Source organism: Monodelphis domestica, chromosome 1, assembly GCF_027887165.1.
Source record: "Monodelphis domestica isolate mMonDom1 chromosome 1, mMonDom1.pri, whole genome shotgun sequence".
Classification (NCBI taxonomy): Eukaryota; Metazoa; Chordata; class Mammalia; order Didelphimorphia; family Didelphidae; genus Monodelphis; species Monodelphis domestica.
In genome coordinates this window covers 85,979,730-85,990,570 of record NC_077227.1, presented here as the reverse complement: position 1 = coordinate 85,990,570, position 10,841 = coordinate 85,979,730, and the positions used below count along the sequence as shown (strand labels likewise).

The window sequence follows — 10,841 nt, the reverse complement described above, 5'->3', positions numbered from 1 at the left end:
TAAATTAATGTGTGGTATAGTGGAAAGAACGCCTTATAAATAGGACTTGACTGTCACTTATTAGCTGTGGGGCTTGGAATCATACAAAGGACTGAGCTGTCCAACTTATCCTAAGTTAGGGAGACTCTTCCATAAGACATCAAGATCAATGTCCAAACATATGTTCAATCAGAAGATACAATTAAAAAAACTCAGCAGCCCACAAACTCATCAGGGAACTACTTTGATCAACCTCCTACAACAAGTTGCTTTGATTTGTATTTCTGCAATTGATTTTCCCAGTGTGATTACTATTAGTCTTTCTTCTTTTGAGACCTGCCTATTTGTAACCTTCACCACTTATCAATGGATAATGCTGACCTCTGATTTTGATTGCTGCTGGATAAGTCTGGTTTGAGTGGAGCCACCACAATGTGGGCTTTTAGGCAACAAAAATACATTAATGTAAATTTATTTCATTTCAAATTAATAAAGAGTTTGATAATATAGGAAAATGTAGGAAGATTCAATTCTTGCTTACATTTTTAGAAAGTTAATATTTGAGAATTCCCATTCAGAGCCCTAGACCTTTGGAGCATTTCTCATCATGCCTTTCCTGATGACAGCTGAGACCTGAGATATATTCTGTTGTCATATCTCTTCCTGCAAATGATCTGGAAGAGTGAACACATATCTTGGCAGAGTCTTCCACTAGATATTTTGTTCTGACAAGGGGAGCAATGTCTCTTTGGTTAGGAGCATTCATTTTTTTATAAGCACATTAATATTTGTCCAACTCTCTTCAATGTTGACTTTTCAGGGATCCTGAGGCACAGAAGCAAAAGGCACAATGACATGACATCACTTGAAAGCATGTGTGTGTGTGTGTGTGTGTTGATATCTTGTTAGTCCTGCATTCATTAATTAATAGAGCTGCTTTCTATTTTTATTTTTATTATATCATTTTATGGCAGACAAGATAAAATCATGGATAGAATGTGGGGCTAGAAGTCAGGAAAACATGGATTCAAATTCCACATCTAAAAGTTGGATAAGTTACTAGGTCACAGTTTCTTTTTCTGAAAATGAGGAGAATCTGTGATTCTCTCCTATATACAGATAATCTCATCATCCTGGACAGGTTATATTTACAAACTGCCTGGATTATGAGGATTCTCACATTGAGAGTTCAATGACTAAATCACAAATTACCCTGAGACTGATGTACTAGAGATGACTAAACTGGAAAGTAAGTAACGAGTTCTAATTCTCACTCTGCCACAAACTACATGGGGGATCTTGGCTGAGTCACTTTCTCTGGGTCTCATTTTCCTCTTCTGTAAAATAAGGAGTCTGGACTAGATGATAGTCTTGCCTGGAATGTATTCCATCCTTACCTCTGTTTCTTAGAACTTCTTGTTTCCTTCAGAACTCAAACACTGCCTTTTACTTTCCTAATTCCCTCAGCTGCTACTCTTCCTTCTCCCTCCTCTCTTTCCAAACTAAATTACTTGTATTTATTTAGCACCATGGAATAGTTGATAGAAAGCAAGCTAGGCTCAGACTACTGTAAGACTTTGGTTTAAGTTCCGCCTCTACTTAATAATGGCTGTGTGACCCTGGGCAAATCATAAAACTCAATAATCTAGCCAACACTCTAAGTTGTAGAGAAGGTGCTGACCTGTATTGGCAGAGGAAGTTTCCTCCTCTAGGACTTCTCTATGTCCGTGAAATCACGAGCAGAGGTCCATCTCTTCTTTAGAATTCCCTAGATAATGAGCTATCCAAAAAGGTACTAGCTGAAGCCACCGGGGCTGGCACCATTTGATAATCCTTTTTCCTTTCTTGTGGCTCCTTCCAGGCTTGCCTGCCTCCTCCACAGGGGAACTAAGCTTCCAGGACCTCATTTCTACCCAATCTCAGAGTCCGGAGGAAAGAGTCTATTTTTGGTTTTAAGTTAAGGACCCTGACCTGGGAAGGGAGGTGAAGGGGAAGGAAAGAAGAGATTCAGACGCCCCTCATCAATCAGGAATGGAACGCGGTTTTCTTCTCACACAGTAAGGGAACAGCTGGGCAATATAGAATGGAGTAATGGCAGCAGGAGATAACCGTGCATAACTAACGCTGGATCATATCATATCAGTGTCATAACGGAGCTGCTCCTTAGCTGTACCACATTTTATTTTCATTGCACAGAGTCCCATCAGCATGATGTGGGATCTTTTCTCTCTAGGGGCTTCTTCTCCCTTTGTAAAATGTGACTTTCTCTTCTGATCAGCCTCTGCCGCTGCCACTGTTGTTGCTGTTCTCAAAGTGACTCTAGGAGCTGATCCCTTGTGGCTCTAGTGCCTGGGTTGGGGTGAACAAAGTATTGGTTCCAAGACAGAAGGAAAGGGTTTTGGAAAAAAAAATTAATAAACATTTTTTACTGACTTACCATGTGCTCTGTGTTTCTGCTGAGACAGATTCAAATTAAGCAAGATACAGTTGAGCTGGAACACAATCCCTGCTCTTATGGAGCTCACATCAAATGAGGCAGAAATGTAGAATTTCAATTCCCTGGAAGAAATACAAAGGTACATATTATTATGGTCAAGGCAGATAGTCCAACTTTATAATATAGATTTTTATACCCCCCTTTGTCCCCTTGTCCATCAGTAATAGGTTCATTCCTTACTTGTTATGTAAATATATTTTGTTTGTTAAATTAAAAAATAAAAAATAATAATTTTTATCCTGCTGCTGGACCTAGAATTAAATACGAGGAAAAGAATGGACTAGATCACATTTAGAAAATGGCATAGAACTTTCAATGACCCTCATACTGCTGAAAGTCCAAAAAGATCATATTTTTAATATTAATTATCCTTGTTGTGATTTTATATGGTTGAAAATCAGGGAACACCATGCTCTGAAAAGAATTAAAACCACAAATAACCCAAAGGACAATGGAAAGATACATGGTAAGCACAAGCAGACTAGCAAGTTATGAATGATGCAAAAAGGGTGGTGTAGAAACAACTGAGGGCACAAAGTGGGAGAATTAGAGCTAAGGGATCACCCAGTGAGCATTAGAGAAGTACACTGGGGACTTCTGCAGACTGTAGAACATGATGAGTGAGGAACTATGCAATATAATAGCATAAAAAATGTCATCAGAGAGATGTACGCCTGGAAAACATGGTGCATTGGGCTTGTAGTCAGACCATTGGCATATAAAGTCAAGATTTTGAAAGGAAGGTTCTCAGCATGTTGAGTGGACCCCTATTGAAGATTTACTGGAGGGGATGGACAAGAGACACACGGGATGGGATGTTCAATGGAGTAGAATGGAGACACACAGATGGAGTACAATCTGCCTTGCATCGATGAAATCACAGACCTATTAGAGCATGGGGGTAGCATAGTAAAAGGAAAAGAACACAGACTGAACTCAAGGAGTTCAAAACCCATCACTGACACTTGCTACTTGGGTGGCTTTGGGTTAATAATGGAATATTCTCTTATCCGGTACAATTCTTGCCAGTGTCTGTGACTCTACCTAAAGATGGAAGGTCCTGAGTTCAAATTTGACCTCAGATATTTTCTAGTCGTGAGCCTGTGGGCAAGTGTAAAACTTAAATGAATATCCAATAACTCCAAGTATTATATTTTATAATATTTATTAAATTAATAATCACTTGAAGTAGAAGTAAAAGGACAAAAGTAAAAGCCTGAGTAAAGCCAGCTTTCCCACTCGCAGAGCTACACAAAACTTATATCTTCTCTACGTTAGCACACAATGTGAGAAGGAACATGGGAAGCTGGTAAAGAGGGTTCTGGGGTTCAAAATTCTAATTATACACGAGTCACTTGACTCCCATTTGCCCAGCCTTTACACTCTTCAGCCTTGGAACCAATACATAGTATTGATTCTTAGAACGGTTTTTAAAAGGGTTTTTAAAAAAATATAGACCCTTAGGGAACAGTGACAAAGGTAGATGATGATGATGCATCTTCTTTAGTGGCATCTTCCATAATTTTCAAAGTCTTAGACACTGAAAACTTTCTTTTCCAGGTCTTCAGGAGCTATAGTTGCTGAGAAAGTGGGTGCTGCAACATTTGTAGAGAGAGTAACCAGGTCCCATTTCCACAAGGTTGTTGTCCTCTTGGATAACAGCTGCTGGGGACAAGATGGAAACAGAGCCAGTGGTCTAGTGCTAATCAGTGCTGCTATTTCTGGGGCTCTTGGGCTTCCCTGCCTGCTTATAGCAGTTGGCTACTGATTATATCTGGTGATAGTCGGCCCCTTTTCCATAGAGGCTGCTTTCTTCAAAATGATGGAAAGGCAGGTTGGAAGTAGGGCAAGTGGCACTCTTTGTGATGGCAAAAAATTGGATAATGAGGAGATGCCCTTCAATTGGGGAATGGCTGAACAAATTGTGGTATATGTTGGTGATGGAATACTATTGTGCTAAGAGGAATAATAAAGTGGAGGAATTCCATGGAGACTGGAACAACCTCCAGGAATTGATGCAGAGTGAAAGGAGCAGAACCAGGAGAACATTATATACAGAGACTGATACACTGTGGCACAATCTAACATAATGGACTACTAGCAGCAATGCAATGACCCAGGACAATCATGAGGGACTGATGAGAAAAAACAGTATCCACATCCAGAGAAAGAACTGTAGGAGTAAAAACACAGAAGAAAAACAACTGCTTGATCACACGGGTTGATGGGGATATGATTGGGGATGTAGTGATCATCCTAGTGCAATTATCAATAATATGGGAATAGATCTTGATCAATGACACATTTAAAAATCAGTGGAATTGCTCAGTGGCTATGGGAGGAGGGACAGAGGAAGGGAGGAAAAGAACATGAATCATGTAACCATGGAAAAATATTCTAAATTAATTAATTAAATAAAAATTTTCAAATAACCAAAAAAAAAAAAAGAAAGAAAAAAGGAAGTAGGGCAAGTGGTTTGGATTGGGGTGGTAGGGAGGTTGCTGTTCATAGGGTTCTCCGGAGTCACCAGTGGCACGATATATATGATATGGCCACTTGCTTACACCTAGAAAGGTTTTTAATTTCATTTTGGGTCTCTTGTGATTCTTCTATAAATAAGTAATTTCTTGATTCAGATCACTGGAATAATATTGGAATGCAAGCAATGGATTTAAGCAGAAAGGAGCAATTTGGGGTCATCAGATGAATGCACAGTTTCCTAAATGTGACATGGTTCAGCCCAAATGCATTCTCCTATTCCATTTTGGGTCCAGTTCATGATCTATATGCAGTGTCTATTGTAGGGTAGTATGTACAAATGTACTCAGCTCATCTGTTTATCATCATCTGTGAAATATTTATTTTATAAATCACTTTGTTTTTTTTCCTATGTGGATAATCTCTTTTGAATGATCCTGGATTTTGCTGAGAAATTACTATATTTCAGTACTCTGTGCAATTAACATATGTGCATTTATGTATCGGTATGGTTTTATGAAAACAATCCACCAAATGATGGCCAGGGCTATGTGATTACATATTAGGTACATTAGGCTTTTATTTTCCAACCTCCCATTGTTTACTAGGTGTTTTAAGGACCATTTTGTGGTGAGCTTTGACTGGCTTTCTCAATGTCATCAAATAATTTTTCATCCTGGAAATTCTTCTATTTCTGTCAGAGTTCACTGATGTGTGGTAGGAGCAAGAGGTTCAGTAGATTTTTAGGGTTAGTAAGGAATGTTCAGGCCCAGTTCTGACAGCTATAATTGAAACCATTTAAAGATGGACTGTGGAGAAGAATAACCCTGACCTGGTTAGGTAATCAAGGAAATTAAATGGGAGTATCAGGCTGCCCAGTTTCAACAACAAGGACTCCTCTGTAAAAGCAGTTGCTTCTTCCACCTGAAAGAGATTTGGTTTACATTTCAGAATGACACCTAATACCAGATCTGCAAAATAGACCTTGCTATTTTTAGAGGCCAGGAGAGACTTTGGCTTGTAGATTGGCTCAACTGTTAGTTTAATTAGAGAAAGAGTGAGCCCAAGCTGTACATTGTGCTTTGTAAAGAGTCCAAAACCCAGATGACACGTTCCTCATATATGGCCATCTTCGACTTCAAGCTTATAATCCATTTATTTTTAGATCCAGGCTCAATTAGAAGCAGCAGCCCAAAGAATGAATGAGAGAAGAACGATGTTCTAGACAAGGGAAGTGCTGGCTGGCCCTATTCGATGTACATAATTAATGGCGTTCTCTTCAGTACCATTGTCTTCAGATACAGAGAAGATTGTTTGCACATTCCACTGTAGAAGCATCATCCACATTCCCTGCAGACCTAGCCACAACTCTCCCAGGTGCAGTCAGTTTCTGTCTGAGATTGACATCACTGGTCCACGTGATGGAATGTGAATTGTACCATACAGTAATCTGCTTTCTGTGTCACAGAGTCTGAAACATCTGTCCAGGCTAGACCAGTTAGGGAAGGGAGTTATGGGTTCACAGTTTGAACTAGGCTCCAACTTTACTTGTCAACTATATCTTATTGATTCCTTTTATCTTTACTTCAGCCAACTTTCACTTCCCCCCCACTCCAAACTGAGCCCTATCACAATAAAGAAAAACAAGTAAAACAACCTAACCTGGTGGTCTCCAAAACTTATGCAGCAATGCCCACATTTTTTTAAGGATGTGGAGGAATCCCCCGTTTTTCTCTCTGACTTCCTTTCTTTTCTTTTTTTTGAGTATTTATCCTAAATAGTATTTTCTGTTCATAATGAGCACACATATTAATTCTAAACACTTTTATTAGCAATATGATAGCATTCAAAGTGACATAGCAGAGAACTAGCCTTAAAGTCAGGTAGACCTGGGTTCAAATTCATTTCATCTCTTAGCATTCTTAAGCAATTCTCTGAGTGTTAAGTTATAAAAGGAGGTGTTGACCTCTCCTGTGTGTAAAGGGAATGCCTTCCTCCCAGGATCATGAACTTTCTGTTTGTCCAAGCCAGTCCTAGGAGCATTATCTAGAACATAGGGTTTCAAGTCCAGGTCAGAGAGACTTTGATTGGTTCCTGAGATGTGATAGACCCATACTTAGGAAAAGGACATGATGTGGAGAAGGACGGTAAAAATGAGACCTTAGAGGAGGCTGGGTCTTTTTTTCTTTGAAGGTTGAGGCTCAGGTGGAAGACACTCTTGTGGAATGGTAGGCTAGGAATTATTTTTTAAAATTTCTTTCCCTCTTTATTTCTTTCTTAGAATAAATATTTTAATTTAATTCTTAAAAGCTATTATCATCCTTGTGACTTAAGGGTTAATTATTTTATAAATGGTGACCCCACCAATTTTTTACTAATATTATATTTCCAAACCAATTTCTAAATATCGCATTTAACATATTATATTTCATATAATATTAATTTTTTAATATTACACCTGACAGAGGAAGTTTCCTCACTTTGCAGTTCTCTATATCAATGAAATCATAGGTTCACTATTTAATTTTATCCCTAGGATGTGCCTGGCACAGTAAAAAAAGACAACAAATGAAATAATTCTTGTCCTGAAGGAGATTACAATCTGGAAAAACCAGGATGTCTACTTATAAATGTACATGAAAAAAAAAACACCTAATAAAAATGTTGTTGGAGCAGTGGGAGACACTTAGCATTGGAAGAGTATCAGGATAGACTTTTAGAAAGAGGAGTTTGAGTTGAGTCTTAAAGGAAATGAGATGATCATATATATGATGGAACTGAGGAGGATTTGCATTCTGGGAAGGTGGGAAGTGTGCTGCAAGAGAGGAGCATGAACATTGTACCTAGCTTCATTTTCCTCCCTCTTCAATCTCAAACCAATAGTTACTCATTTAAATTTTAGACTCGTTTCTTGAATCCTTTGCTCCTTTGTCCTATCACTGTTCATCTCTTGCCAAACTTCAATTCTGAATTACCCTACAATTTTCCTTCTCCATTACTATACATGAGCTACTCAATGCAGCTAGAAGAAATATCAAAATAATGCTGACTGCATACATCATAAATTCATGTTATCCAACCTCAACTTGGCATACATTGCTACAAGGAAGTCCTTTTATGCTTCTCTAATTTATTCCCTAAATTCCTCTTTTCTAAAGCCTTTCATACCTCTCCTTGAGTCTTACTTTACTGAGAAAAGAAGCTATTCATGAGCTCCCTCTTCTTCCATTTTCATTATCTTAATAGTCTTTGACACCAACTCCTTATCCTTAGTCTCTGACAAAAGGGTATCCCTTCTTGATGGCAAAGCCAGTTCCTTGACACATGTACTTATTTCATCCCCTCTTGTCTTTTCCAGAAGATTGTATCCTCAATTGTTCCCTTTCTCTCAAATCTTCATCTATTTTCAATTGGCTAGTTCCTTTCCTTCTGCTTTTTAACATGCTCAAGATTTCCCCATTCTTGAAAAATCTTTACCAGATTCTATCATTTTTGAAGGTATCATCCTACATTTCTTTCTTCTCTCAGATTCCCTGAAAAACTATTTATATTCACTGCTTTCATTTCCTCTCCTCCTATTCACTCCTTAGTAGCAATCTGCCTTACCCTGTCTCATCCTACATATCCAACTAATTTCCAAATCTTGCCATTTCTACAATCACAACATATTGTAAATCTAGCCCCTTCTCTCTATTCATATAACTACCTTGTTAACATAAACCTTCATAATATCTTGCCTAGATTATTGTAACAATAGCTTACCTGGTCTTCCCACCACTCTAACCCATACTGCAAAATTACTACTGAAGTAATTTTCCTCAAATACAAATATGACCATATGATGCACCCCCCATGACTTCCTATTGATTTAGGATAACATGTAATCTTCTGTTTAGCTTTTAAAACTTTTCATAGCCTAGCTACAACCTATCTTTCTACTCTCATTGGTTTTCACTCCCCCTCTCACATTCTGTGATCCATCCAAACTGGCTTTGTTCTTGTTTTTTTTTTTCATTGAATGTGATGACTTTATTGATGGTACACAAGATAGGACTCTATGCTCTCCCCCCCTCCACTTCAGGGGTGCTTTGGGGCAGGGATGTGAATGGAGCATAGTATCCCCAGCATAGGGACATAGGTTATGGATATAGGCTTCCCAGTGGTGGAACTACTCTTTTTTAGCCGAGGATGAAGATTCATGACTTTCTATTTTACTCCTTGGAGGCCATGTACATCATGAGTTCTACTACATGGTGACTGTAACTGAACTCATTGTCATACCAAGAAATGAGCTTGACAAAATGGTTTTTTAGGGCAATGCCAATGCCAGCATCAAAGGTAGAAGAATGGGTGTCACTGTTAAAGTCACAGGATACAACCTGGTGCTCTGTGTAGCCGAAGATGTCCCTCAAGGATCCCTTTACATCTTACCACCTTCTTAATATCATATTTAGTTGCTTTCTACAGGTAGAAATTCAGATCCACCATGGACACATTGGGAGTAGGAACATGGAAGGCTATACCTGTGAGCTTCCTATTCAGCTCAGGTATGACCTTGCTTACAGCCTTGGCAGCACTAGTGGAAACAGGGATGATATTCTGGGCAACACCATGCCCATCATGCTACAGCTTGCCAGAAGGGTCATCTACTGCCTTCTGGGTAGTGGTAATGGCATGGACTGTGGTCATGTGTCCTTCCTCTATGTCAAATTTGTCATGAATGACCTTGGCCAAGGGGGCCAAGTAGTTGGTAGTGCAGGAGGCATTACTGAGAGGAATTACTTGAGGGAATTATTGTATTTCTCATGGCTCATCACCATCATGAACAGTGGGGCATCAGCAGAAGGGGCAGAGATAATGATCCACTTGGCTACACCCTGACCTTTTCCATGGTGGTAAAAATGTCAGTGGACTCCACAACATACTCAGCTCCAACATCTCCCCATTTAATGTTGACAGGATCCTGCTCCTGAAAGATTGTAATGGCTTTTCCATTGATCACCAGTTTTCTATTCTCCACCTTTACAGTACCCTTGAACTTGCTATGGGTGGAATCATATCAGAACATGTAAACCATGTAGTTGAGGTCAATGAAGGGGTCATTGATGATCACAATATCTATTCCACTGGAGTTGAATGCTGCCTTGGTCACCAGGTATCCAATATGGCCAAATCCATTGACTCTGACCTTCACCATTTTGTCTCAGGGATATGATTGCAGCAGAGGATCCTGGCAGTGAGCTTGGGAGAAGAGTTGAGAGCTTCTCCTTGTTCTTCTTACAGGATACTCTATTTCCTAATGCTTTTGGACTGGCTACTTCCCATGGTCTTCCTTCTTACCATTGTATCATGGAGTCCTTCCTTTCCTTTTAAGATGCATTTCAAACACAGATCAAACATGAAACTATAGTTATATAGAAACATCAATAGATTCTAGGTCCAGGGGTATTATTTGTGTAATTCCAGATTGCTTTCTGGAAAGGGTGGACCAGTGCACAGTTCTGCTATGCACAATATGAATTTGTAGGGCATTCTTTCAACAACCCTTCTAGTTTTAACTATTCTTACCTTTTTATCTTTGTCAATATCTTGGGTATGAGGTGAAACTTCAGAAGAGTTTTGATGTTTGTTTCTCTTGTTATTAGTGATCTGGAACAATCATCCATATGGATATCAGCTTGCAATTCTTCTTATGATGATTATTTGTTCATATTTTAAAAACACAGGCTTACATATTTGGGTTAGCTTCATATATTTGTTATTAATATAAATATATGTAGATATTAGATATCAGACTCTTATTAGAGATATTTGATTAGCACTTTTTTCTCCCCAACTAATAATTATAATTCTTAACTTAGTTGCAATGATTTTGTGTATCATTTGT

The 10,841-nt window shown here is 38.7% G+C and overlaps 1 pseudogene; it reads right to left on the bottom strand.

The window, feature by feature from the left end:
* Positions 1-9,165: 9,165 nt before the first annotated feature.
* On the bottom strand, positions 9,166-10,151 carry LOC107651860 (glyceraldehyde-3-phosphate dehydrogenase-like; annotated as a pseudogene).
* Positions 10,152-10,841: the final 690 nt, after the last annotated feature.